General features: G+C 39.1%; 1 protein-coding gene across 11 annotated transcripts in view; it reads left to right on the top strand.

The window, feature by feature from the left end:
* The window catches only part of NCOA2 (nuclear receptor coactivator 2), a 283,479-nt gene that overhangs the window by 11,062 nt on the left and 250,666 nt on the right, over positions 1 to 21,751 (top strand). The window lies entirely within an intron of this gene.

Genomic DNA, 21,751 nt, shown 5'->3' with positions numbered 1-21,751 from the left:
TCAGAAAGAAACTGGGGGCGGCCCATAGAGGAGTTGCTGCGTTGAGTCCAGGCTAAAGAGGTTAGGACCACGCAGGTGGAAAATATCAATGCAAAAGAGTAGCCTTGCTTGAAATCTGTAAATTAATGAAGGTATATATAGAGTAAATCCAGAGTAGCAAATACATGCCCTTGCAGCTTGAAAGATTTTTAAGGATGGACTATTATATTAGTTTATCAGCTTGATCAAACCAAGTAGTCAACTTACAGTACTTGTTACTTTAAGTGGAATAGGCAACTTACACAGACTTTTTGGGGAAGGTTTAAATGAATAAACGGAGGGCCATAACATGTTAGTAAAACACATTACAAGTTTTGATGCACATTGTTTGGAGTTTAACATCAAGGAGAAAAACCATCACATAAAATGCCTTGACAAATCTGGCATTAAAATTTCTGTTGTGTTCTATAAATATGCTTAAAATGACTCTATGCACTGGCTTATTGTCTGAATGATACAGGTACAACAGGGAATGGTACCTGTTTTCTTATGGGTTTGCTAAAATTGGGGGAAATAGTAAGGATGGAGTTCTATATGTTTGTGTGTGTGTATATGTATACGCATATATGTATTTTTTAAAATAAATTTGTTTTATTTATTTATCTTTGGCTGCATTGGGTCTTCATTGAGGTGCGCGGGCTTCTCACTGTGGTGGCTTCTCTTGTTGCGGAGCACGGACTGTAGGCACTCAGGCTTCAGTAGCTGTGGCACTCGGACTCAGTAGTTGTGGCTCGCGGGCTCTAGAGCACAGGCTCCGTAGTTGCGGCGCATGGGGTTAGTTGCTCCGCGGCATGTGGGATCTTCCCGGACCAGGGCTCGAACCCGTGTCCCCTGCATTGGCAGGCGGATTCTTAACCACTGGGCCACCAGGGAAGGCCACATATATGTGTTTTTTCATTCATTTTACCTCTCCTCCCAATTAGTATACAGAGCAGCTTAAAGTCTTTCCTTTTTAAACTGTAGTTTGGGCTGACTTAAATTCTCCCTCTGTACTGTAAGTCATTAATAGACTGATCTTTCCAAAATATCCCTTTGATAATAATATAAGTCCCCCCACTCACTACAGAAAGACATTCCCAGACGCTTACTAGATGGGTCTGTCACAAAGCCGTTTCCCCCATTTCTACTCTTTGCGTGAGCCTTTGTACCCGTTAGTCTCTTCTTCCTGGCCTGCTGTGAACATGTGTTGATCACGCAAGCTCACGCTCTTTGATTTGCCTAGAGAAAACTAATGAGTTAGTCTAAAATTTAAGAAGCAGTTCTTTGATATAAAACTCAATTTGCTGGGAGTTTATATTATTGATCCCAGTTCACAGCAAAGTGTACAATCAAAACAAAAAGAGAGATGGAGGGCTTCCCTGGTGGCGCAGTGGTTGAGAGTCCGCCTGCCGATGCAGGGGACACGGGTTCGTGCCCCGGTCCGGGAAGATCCCACATGCCGCGGAGCGGCTGGGCCCGTGAGCCATGGCCGCTGAGCCTGCGCGTCCGGAGCCTGTGCTCCGCAACGGGAGAGGCCACAACAGTGAGAGGCCCGCGTACCGCAAAAAAAAAAAAAAAAAAAAAAAAAAAAAGAGAGATGGAATCCAACAATATCTAGAGGTTATTAGTCCGTTGCTTATTACATTGGTTACAGATTTTACAAAACAATTCTGTGTAGAACAGGAAGGCAGTCCACTTACCTTTGGATCAGAGACAGTAAAGACTTACAGTCTTGGTGGTTTTGCCTCGGTAAAACTGAACATTTTCTGCACCCAGACTTATTAACGTCTCCCCTGCCGAATATTTTGACCCTGTAATGGGAAGAGGGATCAACAATCTCAGTTCATAGTGGAAAGAGGAGAGAAAAGGTAAAGAAAACCTTGGGGAAATTCAGTAGTTCTGGACAGGTAACAAAACAAAACCAAACGCAAAGCGTAGGGTCGGCACTTAAATACTGCCATTGAAGAAGTGATCAAAAAGAGGATGAAAGCATCCCTTGAAGGGTTGATGTCTCAATAGATAAGTAATGAAATTCTACAACTATCAAAAGAACGAAGCCTCTACAGGCCATACATCAATCAATACTTGTGACAAGACCTGGAAAAGTATTCTCAACTTTCTTCCCAAATCTCTATTTAAACGGCAATTTTTTTACTTTGTGGGTCATTTTATTTGCAGAATAAGTCAGAACGTGATCTGTCTGTCATCTGTTTAGATTCTTTCATCAACCAGTTATATATTAAGTAGTAGAAACGGTATACAACCCCAGGGGAAAAGCAGGGCGGGGCTTTGAGATGGGCAGTGTCATATGTCTCTCTTTTTCTTAGCTCCTGTGATACTTCCATAATGTGGTAGAACAAGTGGTTAAATAACAGCTATTTCAGTGTTGTGTGTGCTTTTTCTTTCTCCCTCTTTCCCCGCTCTGTGTGTGTGTGTGTTTGTGTTTGTGTGTGTATGTATGTTTGTGTGTGGCGTGAACTATTTGGAAGTAAGTTACAGATGACCCTTTATTCATAAAGCACGTCGCTGTAAAATAAAGGCATCACTTAGGTAATAGCACACAATACAACTATTAAACCTAATAAAACTTTGTTTTAAACCTAAGAAAACTTACATCATCAAGTATCAACTGTCTTCTTTCAATTTTCCCTGTTACCTCCAAACTGTTACAGCTGTGGGTTTCAAACCCCAGGATCTAATCAAGCTCCTCCATTGCATTTGGTTCTGTAGTCTCTGTTAATACTCAGTAATTCCCCTAGTTTTTGTTGGTTGGTTTTGTGGTTCTTTAGGTGTTGGCTTTCTAAAAAGTGTTTATTTTTTTTAATTAAAAATTTTAATTGTGATAAAATTCATATAAAATTGACCATCTTACCCATTTTTAAGTGTACAGTTCAGTAATGTTAAGTGCATTCACATTGTTGTGCAACCAGCCTTCAGTTTTTAGACTTCAGTTTCTCCAGAAGTGCTAAGAAATTGAATTGTTAAATACGTTAATGGATTTGATCGGGGCTAAAGAAGAGCATAACTGTTGAGAACTTACTGCTTGAGATAGTAACATCTTAGGGTGTTTCCTCGGCATGGCCCCTTCTGAAGTCTCTGTAGGTTGGGGCCAAGACATACTTTCTACAAACACATCACAAGGAGATTCATAAAAGTAACGCTGTGAGAGGTGCAAACACAGAGGCAATGCCCGTCTATGAGAACGCTTACAGTCAGAGAGTTTGAGGACTTTTTTCCTCCTAGGAAGCAGTAGATTCCTGTTTTAGGAACAGGACGGGGGTTGAGATTGAGACATTGATTTCATAGCACCCTTGGCTAAATAGAAAGCTTTTATATCAAACACTTCTTTGGAGTGACATTATAGAGACAATAGTTTCCTGGGGTTTTTTGGAGTGTGGCAGCTTAGGAGACACATGAGAGATGTCAACAATGGGAAGAAAAGTGGGACTGTACGTAGGCCTTTTAAATGAACAAATCAGGGCAGTTTGGAGGGGACTAGAATTTAAATGACTCAGAAATCCCGTTTTCTGATTTTTGGTGTTTTGCAAAACTTTTCTGAAATGTCTTACAGGCGTACTAAGGGATATCCTCCTTGTTCTTGCCCTTTTATGAGTATTGTACTGCTTTTTTTTTTAAAACCAGTGTCGGCGGTGGAAACATTGTAAATCAACTGTACTTCAATTAATAAAAAAGATAAATAATACATTAGTGTGGTTTAAAAGAAATATATTCATGAATGTCTTTGCTCAAGCTTGCAGAAGGTGCTTGAAGAGCTTATTAAAATAAACCAAACTAAATTAAAAACAAAAGGAAAAAAAACATTGGCCTGTTGGAGAGGGTTGGACAGACAGTACTGTGGTTGTTTCTCAGTGGCTCTGTGCTATGTCCCAAACAGATAGGGTAGCAGTTTGGGTCAACTGGGAGGAAAGTACTTCGGAGTTCTGAAATGTAACCAAACAGGGGCATTAAGGACAGGTGGCCGGGGTAGGGGGTGGGAGTGGGCAAAAATAATATAAAGAAAGTCGTATTACTGTAGAAGAGTGGCTATACAAAACATTCATTCAGCACATGAGGCCTCGTGTGTCTAATTTTTCTGGTTCTGGTTTTTATTCCTTTGAGCACCTCAAAATTTAACATTAGTCATTTAGGAGAAGATACTTTAAAAATGTGTAGTATTTCCTTATTTACTAAGCTGACTTGGGCTAAAATTCACTCAGTGTCCATGAGATCTCTTAAGATATTGATCTGTTTGTCTCGCCACTAAGTCACTGTAAACCATAGACCTCTCACTACCAAGCTCTAGCTTAACTACTAGACTTGCCTTTTTCTGTCTGTTCACTGGATGTTACTTTTTGTGTATCTGTGTGTATGTTTAAAATTTTTTATTTAATTTAAATAACAGTCCATTTTCTCCTTACTGATTTTTTGCACTTTACCTGCCGTGGGTTTGGAGTTGGGAACACAAAGGTTAAAAAAGAAATAGGCCCTATCCTCCAACGTCTCACAGTTTAGGGAAGGAAAGAGACATGTGGACAAGTAATTACAGTACAATATATGCTTTAGAATAGAAAATTGTATTAGAAGGGCTGGACAGACATTTTATAGAAGCAAACAGTTCATTTTGTGAGATGAGGAAAGCTGCTGTACTGTTTGATTTGAGCCTCAAGGGCTCATGGAGATTTCATCAGAGGAGAAAAGGCATTCTAAAGAGAGACGTGCTTAGGGTGAAGATAGAAAATATTATATAGTATGTTTCTAATTCCTCTTATTTTACATGCACTTTTAGTAAGATCTGTGTGAGAATCTGACAGACTCTTATCAGTAAAGTGAGTAATCTTTAGAGCACAGAACTGGGGATATTTATTTTGAGCCGTCAGAAAAAAACTTTTTTATTCTTTGTCTCCTTTTCACTTCTTGCTTGTGTTCTGAATTAGAGAGTTTTGTTTGCTGTTGCTGCATAATATACCAGCCGAAAATTGGTGGCATTCTGCTCACAAATGTTGTGGTCAAGTTGGGAAAAGGCATGATGGACACAGTTTATCTACTGCGTGATGTCCTGTGTCTCAGCTTGGAAGACTCAGATCCAGGACTGAGTCAATGGCTCAGCACTGGAATCAGTTGAAGGCTTGCTCGCTTACATGCCTGGTGTTTGATGTAGGCTGTTAGCTGGGACCTCAGCTAAGTCGTAGGCTAGAACACCTACTTATGGCCTCTTTGCATCTGCTTGGGCTTCCTAACAACATGGCGGCTGGGGTTCAAAGAGTGAGTTCCAAGGAAGCTGTATCTCCTCTGATGACTTAACCTCAGAAGTCATGTAGAGTCACTTAGGCTTTAGTCACAAGCCTCCCTATGGGAGGAATTTTTTTTTTTTAAATTTATTTTTGACTGTGTTGGATCTTCGTTACTGTGCAGGCTTTCTCTAGTTGCGGTGAGCGGGGGCTACTCTTTGTTGCAGTGCGCGGGCTTCTCATTGCGGTGGCTTCTCTCGTTGCGGAGCACAGTCTTCAGGCACGCAGGCTTCAGTAGTCATGGCTCGTGGGCTCTAGAGCGCAGGCTCAGTAGTTGTGGCGCACAGGCTTAGTTGTTCTACGGCATGTGGGATCTTCCCAGACCAGGGCCCGAACCCGTGTCCCCTGCATTGGCAGGCGGATTCTCAACCACTGTGCCACCAGGGAAGCCTGGGAGGTATGTTAAAAGTTGAATTAGAAGAAGAGCATGTGGGATGAGGAATGTGGTCATCTTTGGCAACCATCGTCTGTCACAGGCTAAGTTGAAGTGTTGCTGTCCTTTCCTTTAAAAGAAGAAGGGAAGGAGGATTTATTGTTTCCGAGGTACATGAAGTGATTCAATATGAGGTATAATGAGCAGCAGTTCTTCAGTTCCACAAAAAGTATGGTTCCTAAACTGTATCTGATGGGATTTTAGTGAGATGTTTAGAAGAACTTTCTGATAAAAATTTATAGACTTTTTTTTTAAAAGCAGAGGAAATCTTGTATGATTTAAAAATAAGTTTAATAATGATTAAGTACATACTGCCTGTGGCTGGACCTGTCACCTTGAGCAAGTGATTTAATGTGTGTGAGTGCCAATTTCCGTTTTTGTTGAATGGGGATTATACTTGTTTGCCTCAAAGAGTGGTGAGGATCAAATAGAAGGTTTAATTATTAATGAAGCCAAAATGAATTAGGTGATTTTTAAAGAAATCTTCTGGTAAAGGATTCTCTGTTATCACTAAGGAGGATTTCAGGGCATTAGTTAATCTTTCTAAAATTTTTCTTTAAATTCTAGAATTATTTTTTTACCAAATAGAGAAAAAAAATGTGGCCTCTTTCTGTTATTTTCTTTGCTATTCATGTATTTACTGAGTAGAACTCTTGATTAAGTGATAATGACATATATTTTTGGACTGTTTGTTTTACCAGAAACATTTCTAGGGAGTTAGCCCTGAAAGCTGCTCATGATATGGGTAATAATTAACACAGTTCTGTCTGAAAGCACCAGAATGGTGCTGCTTCAGCAGATCATTTTCTAGATTAAGGCAGCTTTTTGATAAAAGGTGTTGCTTTTCATATGCTGGAAGCACTGATGATAGAGTTTTTAGTCTAAGTCTCTAGTCCAAATTTCAGAGTGCACAAATAGTCTACCTCGCTTATCAAAATGGAAATTCCAAGGTCTCATTGTGATGTTCAAAAGTATGGGTGGGTGGGTGTCTTTTTTTTTTTTAAGAAGATATTGGGGATAGGAGTTTATTAATTAATTTATTTATTTTTGGCTGTGTTGGGTCTTCGTTTCTGTGCAAGGGCTTTCTCTAGTTGTGGCGAGCTGGGGCCACTCTTCATCGCGGTGTGCGGGCCTCTCACTGTTGTGGCCTCTCCCGCTGCGGAGCACAGGCTCCGGACGCGCAGGCTCAGCGGCCATGGCTCACGGGCCCAGCCGCTCCGCAGCATGTGGGATCCTCCCAGACTAAGGCTCGAACCCGTGTTCCCTGCATTAGCAGGCAGACTCTCAACCACTGCGCCACCAGGGAAGCCCTGTCTGCTTTTTTAAAGAGACTCTTCAGGTGACCCTGATAGATAAGGTGGGGAGCCAGACTTGAAGGTCCAGTTCTAGGTCCTGAGACAGGTGGGGAACCCTCCTTCCCAGTAGGCGTCTCAGTAACCTGAGAAGAAGTAGGGTGTTAGTGACAGTCAGTGTGGAGACGGCCAGGCAGGACTGTCCCTTGTCAGTCTGTGTGTACTATTTGAGCGCACTCTTATGCATTAAGAACTTTCTCAGTAGCAGAAAGATAAGAAAACCACACGCTGAAGTAACTAATGACATTTTATGTAGCACCAGCCACGGACTTGTCTTTTGAAAAAGGCATTTCAGTTTTAAGGATAAAATAAAATCTTCCATGGTCTTGAAAGAAAGGTTGTAAAATCTTTCTTAGAGAATCCACTAAAAATGTGTGGAATGTTCTGTTGGAGGTTGTTAATATTACGTGCCAGCAAACTCAGGAGTTCCTTGAATGCAGGAGGTTTCCTTACTTATTTATTTCATTCTGTGAGGTCAGCTGGGACTAGCACTTAAGAGCCACACTGCCTGGATTGTGGTCTGCCTTCATCGCTTGAACAAGTGTGACCTTGTGCCCCAGTTTCCTTAAATGTCCACTGTTGTTGTTATGATGACTCTGAGTCTCCTTCAGTGATCAGTATTTGACCGTAATCGGTGTTTGATAGATCTTGATTAGTTAGTTGGGATTGTGGTTCAGAGCAGATTATTTTAAATGCAAATTGAGGATGATTCAAGGAGCTATTTAGGAAGTTAATCCTGAAGACTGGAACCACCTAGGTATTCAAGATTATCTGTGGTCAAGTTTTTTTTAAACCATCTTTCTTTATTAATTAATGCGTGTTCCAGAAACGCAAAGGGTCACACAGCACTCTGTGTTATAGAGTTTGTAAGGATACGTTATAAACTGTCTTGTCATTATCAACTGTTTAGGGTAAATGGGCTACTACTCTGATGACAGAATGATTATTATTATTGATATAATCGCAAAGCATTTTAGCCCCTAGTAGTTCTAATTCAGTGGTGCTCAACAGGCGGGGGTGGGGAGAGAGGACAAAGACTAGTTGAATGTCGGTCTGCCAACTTTCCTGTCCTTGTTTAAGTCCATGTGGTTCCAAGCTGGTAGTGCTACTTTATGCAGGAGATTAAGAGGAGGGTGATTTAAATCAAGAGAGGTAAAGCCCCTTATGTTTTGGAGAAATTTTGGGCAGTATTTCTAAAACTACTCAGAGGTGGTAGAACATTTTAATGATCATATTGAAAGTATCAGAAATATAAAATACATAAAATTCACATTTCATTAACATGGGAGATTGAATGTTTGCTTGACATATCTAAGTGCTGGTCTTAGAAGTAAGTGGACAATGGTATTCTCTGCAAAGGGATAACTTAGATTTCTCAGGAATATCTAATGGGAGCTCAGTATTGGCATCACTTGACTGGTTTTGATTATAATTTAAAACCCCTTTTCTTTTGAGAAAATTACTACGTAAGACTTGAATGTCACTTTTGACCAGTTCAGACTGTGGCTTCAAATACAGTAGTTTTATCAGAAAAAAAAAGAAGCTCTTGCTAAGAATGGTTGGACATAATTCACCAAAATCAGGTGTTTGTTTTTCTTGGAGCTTGAATATAATTCTGTAAGTAGATGCTACACAACCACTTCAGTCACCAAGGAAAGCAAGACTCTGTAGCCTCTCTCTACCTCAGTGGTCTCCATTTTACAGTTTCATTAAATCTGATCATTGGTAATAGTTTTGTTTTTCATAGGGATAAGCTGCCTCAGAATTTTTCAAGATCTGGTCTGTTCCATGGATCAATTCACATTTCTCAAATCATAATGGAGGATGCCTGTATTTAGTTGTGTTTGCCCACATTTACTACACAAGTGGAGTACAATGACTTACCCAGAGATGATGTAAAACTTTATATAGCTAAATTCCCTAATGGGGAATTTCCAGATCCACAGGGAGAGATGAAGTAGTTAGATATAGTTGCCAGTGAAGAACACTTAGAAGCTCTGTTCATGAAGTTCAAAGGAATAAACGCTTTCTCTTATTAGTAGAGTATGAGCAGAGCATTTGTGAACAGCATAAAGGAAAGTTCTAGGATGATTGTAGTCTACCTCTCCATATAGAGTATAGCTATTTACAAATGTTTGGTTTGAAGGAGTCCAATTAAATATGCTTTATGGGCTTCCCTGGTGGTGCAGTGGTTGAGAGTCCGCCTACCGATGCAGGGGACACGGGTTCGTGCCCCGGTCCGGGAAGATCCCACATGCCGTGGAGCGGCTGGGCCCGTGAGCCATGGCTGTTGAGCCTGTGCATCCGGAGCCTGTGCTCCGCAATGGGAGAGGCCGCAACAGTGAGAGGCCTGCGTACCAAAAAAAAAAAAAAAAAAAATGCTTTATAAGTCTCAGTAACCCTGTTATGCTTTAGGCTGATATGTCACTTCACTTCTTGTCAAGCTTCTGACCATGTGTCTACGTTCAGTGAGTAGTTACAGGCTAAAACAGAAGGACAAGATAATTGCAGGTCTAGCTCCTCCTTGGAGAGAATTTTTCCTTTTAGGTGTGATTGTTGCACACTCATATAGGAAATAGCACAACCTCTTTACTGCCTAGTCCTCGCTTCATTTCCCAGTAGCTTGGTGGCTTGGCAGGACTTTTCTGGAAGCAGACACCTGGGTGCACTGTCACCTGAAGGAACTGCCTTACGCTCTGGGTAATCTGTTTAGTGTTTACCTTTTCAGCTAGATGCCACTGAACTGGATATGAAAATTTACTCTCTTTCTCCCATTTTCCTTAATTTTTCATATTTGTTTTTAATCTTGAAATAGGAACATTTATTAGTAAGTCAAATGAGCTATTCAGTCAGAGCTGTGGAAACTGTGGAGTACCATCTGTGTAGTTTGTGATGTGCCATATCAACTCATACTTGAGCTTTTAGCAGGAAAAGTGATATAAAATTGCAAAGCATTATTATTAACGCAGCTGATTCTACAGTGAATCAAGGTGGGAAAATGAGTCTCTGGGGGACACCGCTTTTTTGAATCAGTTGTATTAACCCTTCTGGAGCATGTGATATCATTTAGTAATTTACTAAATGGGTGCAGTTGGTGGGCACCAATTTGCTAACTTGGTATGTTGAGAAAGAAATTCGTCCATGCTTTGACTTGGCTCAGACCCACTTCTACAGATAAACTGTAATTTTCATTCAGAATAGATAACGTGTTAACTTCCTTCCCTGTTTCATATTCTCAAATTCATGAGCAACAATATCTAAGGAGCTGCATGTGTGTTCTAGATATTGTTGGTGGGCTTGGAGCGACAAATACTCAAGCCTTCCCAACATGGAGTATTTGTGTTCCCTGGTCTTCCATGACTTTTATCACATGGGGACCAAGACCTCTTTCTTTGTTCCTTTCCTTCCTTGTTGAAATAAAAAAAAAAGTGTATTTAAAATTTTTTTCCAGTTTTATTGAGATATAATTGACACATACTATGGTATTAATTTAAGGTGTACAACATAATGATTTGATATATGCCTATATTGCAAAATGATCACTATAATTAGTCTCATTAACGTCCATCACCACACATACTTACAATTTTTTTTCTTGCGGTGAGAACTTTTAAGATTTATTCTCAGCAACTTTCAAATATATAGTAATGTGTTTTTGGTTTGTTTTGGTTTGGTTTGGGGTTTTTTTGCGGTACGTGGGCCTCTCACTGTTGTGGCCTCTCCCGTTGCGGAGCACAGGCTCCAGACGCGCAGGCTCAGCGGCCATGGCTCACGGGCCCAGCCGCTCTGCGGCATGTGGGATCTTCCCGGACCGGGGCACGAACCCGTGTCCCCTGCATCGGCAGGCGGACTCTCAACCATTATGCCACCAGGGAAGCCCCTATAGTAATGTTAACTATAGTCAGTATACTAGACATAACATCCCCAGACTTTATCTTATAACTGGAAGTTTGTATCTTTTGACCACCTTCACCCATTTCCCCCTGTGGCGGCACCCCTCGCTGCCCCTCCACCAAGAACCACCAGGCTGTTCTCTATTTCTATGAGTTCATGTTTTTTAGATTCTACATATAAGTGAGATCATACAGTATTTGTCTTTGTCTGACTTATTGCACTTAGCATAATGCCCTCAGGGTCCATCATTGTTGTTGTAAATGGCAGGAATTCCTTCTTTTTTATGGCTTAATTATATATATATGATATGTATATGATATATATATATATGATAATGGAATATATAATATTCCATTGGGTCTATCTATCTACCTACCTACCTATCAGTCTATCTCACGTTTTAAAAATTCATTTACCCCGTCCATGAGCCCTTAGGTTGTTTGCACGTTTTGGCTTTTGTAAATAATGCTGCAGTGAACGTGAGGGCGCAGATAATCTCTTTGAGATAGTGATTTCACTTCCTTCAGATGTACACCCACAAGTGGAATTGCTAGATCATATGGTAGTTCCGTTTTTAATTTTTTGGGGAATCTTCATGCTGTTTTCCGTAGTGGCTACACCAATTTACATTCCCACCAGTAGTGCACAAGGGTTGGTTCTCTCTTCTCCACGTTCATTCCAACACTTGTTATCTCTTGTATTTTTGATGACAGCCATTCTAACAGGTGTGAAGTAACATCTCATTGTGGTTTTAATTTGCATTTCCCTGATGATTAGTGATGTTGAGCACCTTTTCATGTACCTTTTGGCCATTTGTATGTCTTCTTTGGAAAAATGTCTATTCAGTTCCCCTGCCCAGTTTTTAGTCAGATTGTTTTTCTGTTGAGTTATGAGTTCATTATATATTTGGATATTAATCCTTTATCAGATGTACGATTTGTAAATATTTTCTCCCATTCTGTAGGTTGCCTTTTCATTTTGTTAATGGTTTCCTTTGCTGTGCAAAAAAAATGTATTTTAAATGTAAGCCTCACCGTATGCTTTTACAGCCCTTTATTCTGGCCAGTTAACTTACTATTTCAACCCAGTTACAAACTTGAAAGTTTCTTGTTTGTGAAAGTGCTCTATGCAGATAGAGCTACTCATGTCAGGTGGGCTTCTTTATGGCTTACATGACATTGACTCAAAGACCCCTTTACCAGTATCTTGGCGCATTGATGATTTTCTCCCTTCCCCGTCTTCATCAGTACTTACTAGCCAGACCACACATTTGGCTACTGATAGCTTATCTCATGTTCTAATGTTTTGGTATGTATTTAGGTCTTGTGTCTTTAAGGAAATAATAAACTCCTTCATCTGTAGCAGCTTGGGATAATGGAAAGTGAAACGAATTTGGATTTAGATGTTTTGGGACCACTTTTGGCTCCTCTTCCCATAGTTGGAGGCATAGGCAGATTCTTAGTTTTCAGAAACATTCCCATGTAACTCACCTAATTCACAGGATTTTGTGAAGACCAAATGAGAAAATATAGATTAAATGCCTTACAGCCTGTACAATGCCATTACGTGTATTATTTGTTGTGGTTATGGTCACATTTAAATATAGCCATGAGCTCTTAAACGGTATGGTATTTGGACCAGCTGTTGACTCTGAACGAGAGCTTCAGAGGTTGAGAAATGTCAAGTAAACTGTGTTATATTTAAAAAATCATCTAGCTTTGATCCCTATACTACATACTTCATTACTCAGCTTCAGGTTTTCATTTCTGCGATTACCTCTATAAGCTTGAATAACTTAAACAATACTATTTTACATTTGGTAATTGTATGGTGTTGCAATAACAACCCCATTTCATCATCCATGAGGCTGGGGGCAAAGAAACTATGAAAATACTTTTCCATGATGAGTATTAGTGTCTCTGTAGCACCAACTTGGTACCTTTGTAGGGTTCTCCATTATCACAGGCTCCTAGGATATTTTCAGTGAGAGAACTTAGCAGTACTGCCTTCAGTTTAACAAATGAACAGTTTGAAACAGTGGAAACTTGTTATTTATAATTAGGATTATGATTCAGGATCCCATGGTGGATGAAATAAAGTACATTGAAATACCCCCATTGTTCACGTGCTGTCTTTCTGTGCAGCTTCCGGAAATTCCTGAAATTAATTCTTTTTGGTATTGGCTAAAGGTCTTTTACAGTTAAAAAATTTACTATGGAAAAGTTTAAACCTATGTAAAAGTGGACAGAATCATAATATATAACGATCTCCTATGAACCAACTCCTCTATTACCTTTCCCTCTCCCCTCCCCCATTTTGAAGCAAATCCCAGATCATATCATTCCATCCTATAAAGCAGTTTTATAAAGAACAGAATTTCATGTGTTAATACATGAATTAACCAATGCTGACTGAAGGAACAAAATCTTGGGCTCTTCAGTTTTCTAAGTGTTTTGCTTCGTGGTGGAACAATCGTAGAACATTGCTGTTAGGCTCACAGAGTGAACCCCTTGCTACTGAAGGGGTGCCAATAGCAGACGTGTAGTCCAGGGAAGGTGGACATTAGGTTAATAATCACGCTGTAGTCTAAGCTCTAGATGGCAGAGACATTGTCTTTTTGGCTCAGCACAGTGCCTGGCACATTGTAGACGGTAACAAATTTGTTGAGTGAATGAAAAAAATTAGTTTGAAAGTGGAATTCTTGTGAAAATCAGTCTTATTTGCATTGTGTCGTTTGGAACTTAAAGTGTGTGTGTATTGGGGGGGGGGCACTTGGGGGAGGAGTTGAAGAGGAGGAGAGCAGAGAATGAATTAGAATTTGTCTTGAGGGACAGAGAGAAGTAAACTTGTCCTAAAACTGATTCCTAGTGGAACCTAGTAGGATCTCATTTTAATAAATTATGTGAAGTGTATAGGTAAATGGTAAGTAGTTCATGTGACTTTACTAAAGAAACTGAGACCGAAAGATAATTTTAAAGCTTTTACATATGTAATGAGTTATGGCTCAGTTTAGGCTGCACTTGACTCACGGCATTACTGATACTTTTCATTTTTTTTCCTCACGTTAAGAACCTGCTTGACATTTGTTTCCTATCTTATGTATAGAAGGCACAAACTATATGGTGAGTAATCACGTTTGCATATTCAAAACAGAACTAATCCAACTGCCTTTTTTTGAACCTTGGTGAGTTATATACAAACTTCATAATTATTGACACTTTTATATCCTTCGATGGGGAATTTAATGTGAGAAGACAGCATTTCAATCTGTAACCAGCAGTTGGTCATCTTTATTCAAGTTTTAGTTGATGTGCAAGCTAATAACTAAAGCATCACAGGGAAATAATTGATAGAATCAAAAGTTAAGTTGCTCAGAGTATTATGTAGAGGATAAAGACAAATTACTCTGTTTTGTTGCTGATTTTAATACGTAACTTTTAAAGATTTTTAGTTGGCATGAAGAAGACGTTTTTCCTTGGGGTTCACTTTTCCCAGTGACTGTCCCCAAGAAAGTAAAATTGTGGTGGAAACAGATAAAATACCAGTGATAACATGAACTACAGCTATGTAGAGGATAGGCGGTCTGATGACTCCATCAGGCAATAATGCTTTTGTCCAGACCCATTCGTAGAAAAGGGATACTTCTGCTAGGGCTTTACAAAGGTTGAGTGAAAGCACTTGACAAGTCTTTTTTAGGGATTTTTGAGAACTTTGATTCTCCTGTCGTAGGCTGTACCTGTTGAATAAACATTTCTAAACATAGGATTTCTCCTGTACTCATCAAATTAAGTATTATAATGAAAGACGATAGATTTCCTAGATAGGAGATGGGGATAATGCTTTGAGTTTATGCAAATCTTAGGAACCAGAAAATTGTTCCTAAAACTATGTATATTTTTTTATTTTTATTTTTTTGCGGTATGCGGGCCTCTCACTGTTGTGGCCTCTCCCATTGCGGAGCACAGGCTCCGGATGCGCAGGCCCAGCGGCCATGGCTCGCGGGCCCAGCCGCTCCGCGGCATGTGGGATCCTCCCGGACCGGGGCACGAACCCGTGTCCCCTGCATCGGCAGGTGGACTGTCAACCACTGCGCCACCAGGGAAGCCCCCTAAAACTATTTTTGATTTAACTAAGGCTTACATGCTATTGCATTTTAGCTAAAATAAGGAGGAATTACCATATAATAATTATCTTGTAAAATACTACTTAGAAAGAAATTTATTTAGGAAAGCCTTCTTCCATTTTCTACCCTTATTCTTCAATCTCGGGTCCTCACTGAGACGAAGGTCACTCACATAGCGGTTAAGGGCAGAGTCTGAGGACCCGGCTCTGCCACCTGGGAGCTATGTGGGGTCATAGGAATGTGTCTGCCATCTGCTTCTCTTATTGAGAAGACTAAGTGGGGCACGAACAACCGTGCCTAGTACAGAGCTAGGGTTAGTAGATGTTCTCTATTATTGTTGTTGTTATTATCATAAGTCAGCATCATCAGGTTGTTCTTTGCAATGTTGATTGAATAACAGTTTCTTCATCTTATGTTGTCATTTTTTAGCATAGGAGGTAAAGAGCTGGGACTTTGGAACCAGAATAACTTGCATTCTCATATGCTTTTATTTTACTGGGGAAATAAAAGTTGACCTTGGGAAAGCTTTTCAAATTAGTTGAGTCTCCATTTCCTCATTTTTGAAGTAATAGTAAACTCCTCAGGATTATGTAAGAAATCAGTGAAATTATTTTTTGTGTTGTTGCCAGATCCCTTTGAGAGTCTACTGAAAGCTTTGAACTCTCTCCCTTGAAAAGATGGACTTCTTCCAGCCCCGCCCCATTTCATTTTGCATGCAATTGATACTTCAGCCAACTATGCAGAGACATGCAGTGATCTGCTGCATTATAGTGGCGTTGGGTAGGTGTTCAAAAATGCTGGTGTCCCTTCCCATTTTTACACATGATTCTGTTTCTCTCAACTTAGAGCCAAATTTCCCTGTCAAATTTTCAACAACTGATATATAAAATATTTAAAATAATATTTAAGAAAGTTTGACGGTCTGCATATTTAATCATTGCTAAGTAATTATTTAGATCTTATTTAGAATTAGTTTGTGGTTATTTTATTCAAGGCTGTTGATAAAGGGTGTAAGCAGTATCTGTTAAGGCTGTTGTTACTGACCCAAATCTTCCAGGAAATAGATAACCAGCGGTAATCCATTTCACTTGATCTCTTGTGGTTCTCAGTTGGGTCAGAATTTTTGCTTCCTACCCAAACCCCGGCTATGATTTTGGCTCTGATAATTAGGCCAATATCAGGGAAATGAGAGTCAGACTTATCATTGTTAGTTTAGAGATTGGTGCACTGACTATCCGACTTGTTATTTCCTTGGAAAACAGAAGAATTAAAATTCTCTGCCATTTTGCCCATTTAATTTGGATTTATAAGCTCCAGTGGTAGCAGCTGACTCGTCTCAGATTTTGTGTAAGAACTGTCACATTTTTGGTGTTCCGTTAACGTGTTTTTACTTTTTATCTAAATTAATGATTCTGCCCATGAACCAATTCACATATTTCTACTTGCAGTACTGTGGAAATGGGAAACATTCTTTGCAATTCAGTGCCTGGAATTTTAGACTAAAAATTTTAGTTCGTCAGGCAATAGCATGAAAGATAGTTTTATTTGAAAATATGTGGTAAAGGGTTTTTATTTTTTTAAAGCTGTTCAACCTACTTCGATTATAAAGATGGCTCAAATTGCCAAACAGATCAAAGATAAGCAAAATGTTAGATTTTGTTTGTTTTTGAAGATGTTGGGGGCAGGAGTTTATTAATTAATTTATTTATTTTTGCTGGGTTGGGTCTTCGTTTCTGTGCGAGGGCTTTCTCTAGTGTGGCAAGCGGGGCCACTCTTCATCGCGGTGTGCGGGCCTCTCACTATCGCGGCCTCTCTTGTTGCAGAGCACAGGCTCCAGACGCTCAGGCTCAGTAGTTGTGGCTCACGGGCCTGGTTGCTCTGTGGCATGTGGGATCCTCCCAGACCAGGGCTCAAACCCGTGTGCCCTGCATTAGCAGGCAGATGCTCAACCACTGCGCCACCAGGGAATCTCCAACTGTTAAGAGATTTTAATCCTTTTTAGTGGATACTTTGGATACTACTAATAAATGTAACGCACTAGGTATTTAAGTTTTACTTATTTATGCCTAATTAAATTAACTCTATGAGACTATTCCTTTTTAAATTAAGTTATGTCAAAGAAATGTGTTAAAATTGTAGGAGATTTCTAATATGTGGGAAATAAGGTTTTCTTTAAAAAAGATAGATATTTTGTAAAATTTTCATGTAATCAGGACTTTAAGATCAGGACTTTAAGAGTACATGTTATTCACAACGTAAGAATTATTAGAGGTGCTTCCTTAACATTTTTGTTATGTCTTGGTATGGATTTTGACTCATTAGGGAGCTGGATTAACTAATAGGTCTTAAAAAAATACATAAAGCACTTTTTTGTTCTTTGTGTTGATCACAGTCTTGGTGTATAGAAGAAAACATTGTATAAGCACATTTATTGCAGAAAAACCCATTATCATCATTTGTGGAAAATCAATATATATTTTTCAAAATTTAGACTGATGGTGACATGCCATCCATGTTAGCTGAGGCTTGGGGGATGCTCAGGGGTCAGGAACAGGCCAGCTGAGCTCTTGCATAATCAGTGACTCTGAGATTGACTTTTTCTGGCAGCTCTTTCCCAGCCTGGGCCTCGAGTTCATTAACTGAAGATGAAAGATATACCTGAATAACATTTTGATGGGAAATAGTGTTAAATAAGTGCTGTGTTTATCTGTAGCACTGCTACCTTGGGCTAAGGCGAGTAGATTTTACCTGTGTCTATGAAAATTGAATTTCATTGGTTTATTTTTTTATGGAAGTTTAGTATAAAGTACCATCCATCCATAGAACTTTAAAATAGTGTTGCATTTGTATTTATTTCCTAATCTAACAATTCAAAGATGTTAAATCTATGCATGTCCTTCCCTCTTGCTTCTATATTAGGGTTTTTCAGACTGTAGGTTAATGACCCATAAATGGGTTATCACTTTAGTGGGTTATAACCAGAGTAAAAACAAAACTAGAGACTATAATAGAAAAATTTCAGAGTGCATTTGCACAAAGTATAGGTGAGTACAAAGGTAGGCGCTTGTGCACACATGCTTGTGTGTGTGTGTGAATGTACTGAGTCACTGTGTAAAATATATTTTTACTGTGGGTTCTGCTCAGAAAGGTTAGAAATGTTAGATAATATTAGTTACTCTCCCTGAAGGAGACCAACTAACGGCCTATTTAAATTTTGAGGGTGTTTATTCCTAAAATAGGAAGTGGTAGTGTGCCTTCTGATGAGCATTGGAAAACTGTCTCTGCATCCTGTGTTTGGAAATACTTATTCTGCTCCTGCCCTGTTCCTGCTCATACACCCTCTTCACTATTGTTATGTTAAGGAATGGTGGCGTTCAGACAGCGTACTTGTGGCCTCAAGATATTTCATTGCTATAACTGAGTGGAAGGGTTTTGTTTTTTTCCCAAATAAGTGAATGTGTAGAACGTTCTCATCTTGAATTTCTTCTCCCATGATTTTTCCTTAAGCTTTTGGCGACTCTCAATACTCGGCAGGTGATAAAGTGAAAGTGAAAAGAGCAAATGGGTATTAGTAGGTGAATTCATGCTTAATTCACTAGTGCTCCTTCATGAACACAGGAGCTTCTATGTTTCATGTATGTAATATGGTTTTATCTTCTCTTAGTCAAAGGTTTGTTTATAGGATGGAATTAGATATACAGTTGCCCTGAACAACTCGAGTTTGAACTGTGCATGTCCATTTTTATGCGGATTTCAGTACTGCGGGGGTCGGTGGTTGGTTGCATCTGTGGATGCGGAACCGCGGATCTCGAGAAACCCAGCGGTGTGCAGGGAGGGCTGACTGTAAGTTATACGTGGAATTTCTGCTGTGGAGGATCTGCGCCCACAATCCCCGTGTCATTCAAGGGTCAGCTGGATTGACATTTACTGCTGTTCTGTAAGGGCAGAGTTCCTCAGAGAGTACTATGACCTTCAAGTAGTTTGACACTTGAGCAGGTTTGTGAACCGTCCTGGGTGTGTAAGAATCACTACTGTTAGTGATTCACCTTGATTTGCTGATCAGTCCCTAAGTCTGAATCAGTATTACAAAATGTGGGCTGAGAACCAATAGCGATGGCGCGCTCACCTGTGATGATGTTTATGTTTAACAATACGATCTCCAACATCGAATTACTGCCCTTTATCTTCTAAATCTCATTAGTTTTGCCTTCAGCATTAATTTCTAGCTATCCTAGGGGGGTTACTGAAAAAGTATTTACCGGTGCTTCTGATTCCAAAGGACATATGATGAATTCATTTTGGATTTGCCGAAGCAGCTATCTCACCTGATGCCAGAGGCCAGTTCCTAGCCAAGCAAAGGCTTTTCTTTTCTTCTTCTTCTTCTTCTTTTTTTTATTTTTTAATTTTTATTTTATAGTGGAGCGTGTTGTGTTAGTTTCAGGTGTACAGCAAAGTGATTCAGTTATACATATAGAAAAGGCTTTTCTTTAACTGATCATTTAAATGACATAGAGTTGGGTAGTCATTCTCTAGGATAATATTTTCATCAGTGCTTCAGCTCAACTAATAAATACATACATTTTATCTTTATTGATGAATATTTTAATTTTTCTTAGATATATAAATTATGGTCATTGTAACAATACAGACATTAGAGAAGTATATAAAATGAAAAGCGAAAGTCTTTCCTTCATTCTTATCGCAACAATCCTCTCTCCTAAGGAGAGCTATAGCTTGTAGTTTATCATTTCGTACCTTTCTTTGCATTTACAGATCATATGCGAGATAAAGGGCGAAGAAATAGGATGACTGAGCATCAGGTCTTTTTTCCCCCTACTTAAGTCATTGATGGGCTTCTGTCCATTAGCTACCTATAACTTTTCCCTTAAAATTGCCAATTTTGGAAAATACAGATCAGTAAAAAGAAAAAAAATCTCTTGTACTCACCCTTTAGAGAGAATTCTTTTACATATGCGTTCTTATATGCGTTGAGTTTCTTTTATGTACCTTTATTTATAGATTTGGTTGAACTAAAATGAGATTCTGTTTTTAATATTGTTTGCCAAGCTACTTTTTCCCCACTCAGCAGTGAGTAAAAATATATATAAATTGACAAGCTGTGGAAATGAGAAGACCTAGGATAGCTAGAATTTATTTTGAAAATGAAGAACAACCTAGGAGGTCTTACACTACCTGATTCCAGGTTTTATTATAAAGACAGCATGGTGTTGGCATAATGACAGACATATAGATCAATGGAACAGAATAGAACTTGCAAATATACCCATACATATATGGTCAGTTGCTTTCTGATCAACAGATGATGTTAAAACAATAAATATTTGTATGAGAAAAAATGAACTTTGTCCTCTTGACCTTTTCCTCATAATCTGCGTAAAATTTCATTTGAAATGGCTCACAGGCCTAAATATAAAAGCTGAAACTATAAAAGCTTTAGAAGAAAACAGGACAAAATCATACCAACTTTGGGATAGGCGAGTATTTCTCAGAACACAAAAAGCACTAACTACAAAAGAAAAAAATTGATAAATTGGACTTCATCAAAATCAAAGCCATCTGCCCTTCTAAAGAAACTGTTAAGAAAATGAAAAAGGCAAGCCACAGACTGGAAGAAAATATTCATAATACAGAAGACTTGTGTCTAGAATATGTGAAAAACTCTATTTATAACTTAACAATAAGAAACCAAATTTTAAAAATGTTCGAAAGATTTAGACAGATACTTCACAAAAAATAGATATGCAAATGGCCAATAAGCACATGGAAAGCTGCTCAATATCATAAATCATCAGGGAAATGCAAATTAAAACCACAATGAAATAGACTAGCCCAATTAAAAACAACCGGACAACACGTATAGGGGAGAATGTGAAGCAAATCTGATCTCTCATTCTTTGCTGGTGGGAGTGTCAGCTGCACTACCACTTCGGAAAACAGATTGGCAGTTTCTTAGAAAGTTTCTTGTGAAGTTTATTTAATGTGTACTTACTGTATTACCATTTACCTAGGAGGAATGTAAACACATGTCCACAAAAAGATTTAGATGTGAGTGTTCTTAGGGGCTTTATTCATAACAGCCCCAAACTGGGAAAAACCCAAATGTCTATCAACAGGGTAAATGGTTGAATAAATTGTAGTATTCATACAATGGGATACTATTCAGCAATAATAAAGTACAGAATAGTGATAAACATAACAACCACATGGGTGGAGCTCACAAAGGTTAATGCTGATTAAAAGAAGACAGTTGAGTACTGTATGTTTCCGTTATATATTTAGAAAAGGAAAAACTAAGGTATAGTGATGGAAATCAGACAACAGGTTGACTGGGGTCGGGGTGAGGAACTGACTATACAGGGTCATGAAGGAACTTTCTGGAATGATGAAAACGTATACGTTAATTTTGGTAGCAATGCACGTTTACTTGTTAAAGCTCAGCAAACCGTTCACACCTGTTGTGTACGCATTTGTGCACATTAGTACAGTTCATACAATACAAGCTTTGGGATGCTTTCTTTAAATGATGCTTTCTTTAAATGATGGAGGTAGTGCCAATGAGAAGAGTGTGAATTCCACTGTTCTCCCCCCTTCCCAGGACACAGAAGCGGCATAGGCTAAATCA

Source organism: Mesoplodon densirostris, chromosome 13, assembly GCF_025265405.1.
Source record: "Mesoplodon densirostris isolate mMesDen1 chromosome 13, mMesDen1 primary haplotype, whole genome shotgun sequence".
Taxonomy (NCBI): domain Eukaryota; kingdom Metazoa; phylum Chordata; class Mammalia; order Artiodactyla; family Ziphiidae; genus Mesoplodon; species Mesoplodon densirostris.
Note: the sequence above shows the minus strand (reverse complement) of the source record. Positions and strands in the feature narration are given on the sequence as shown.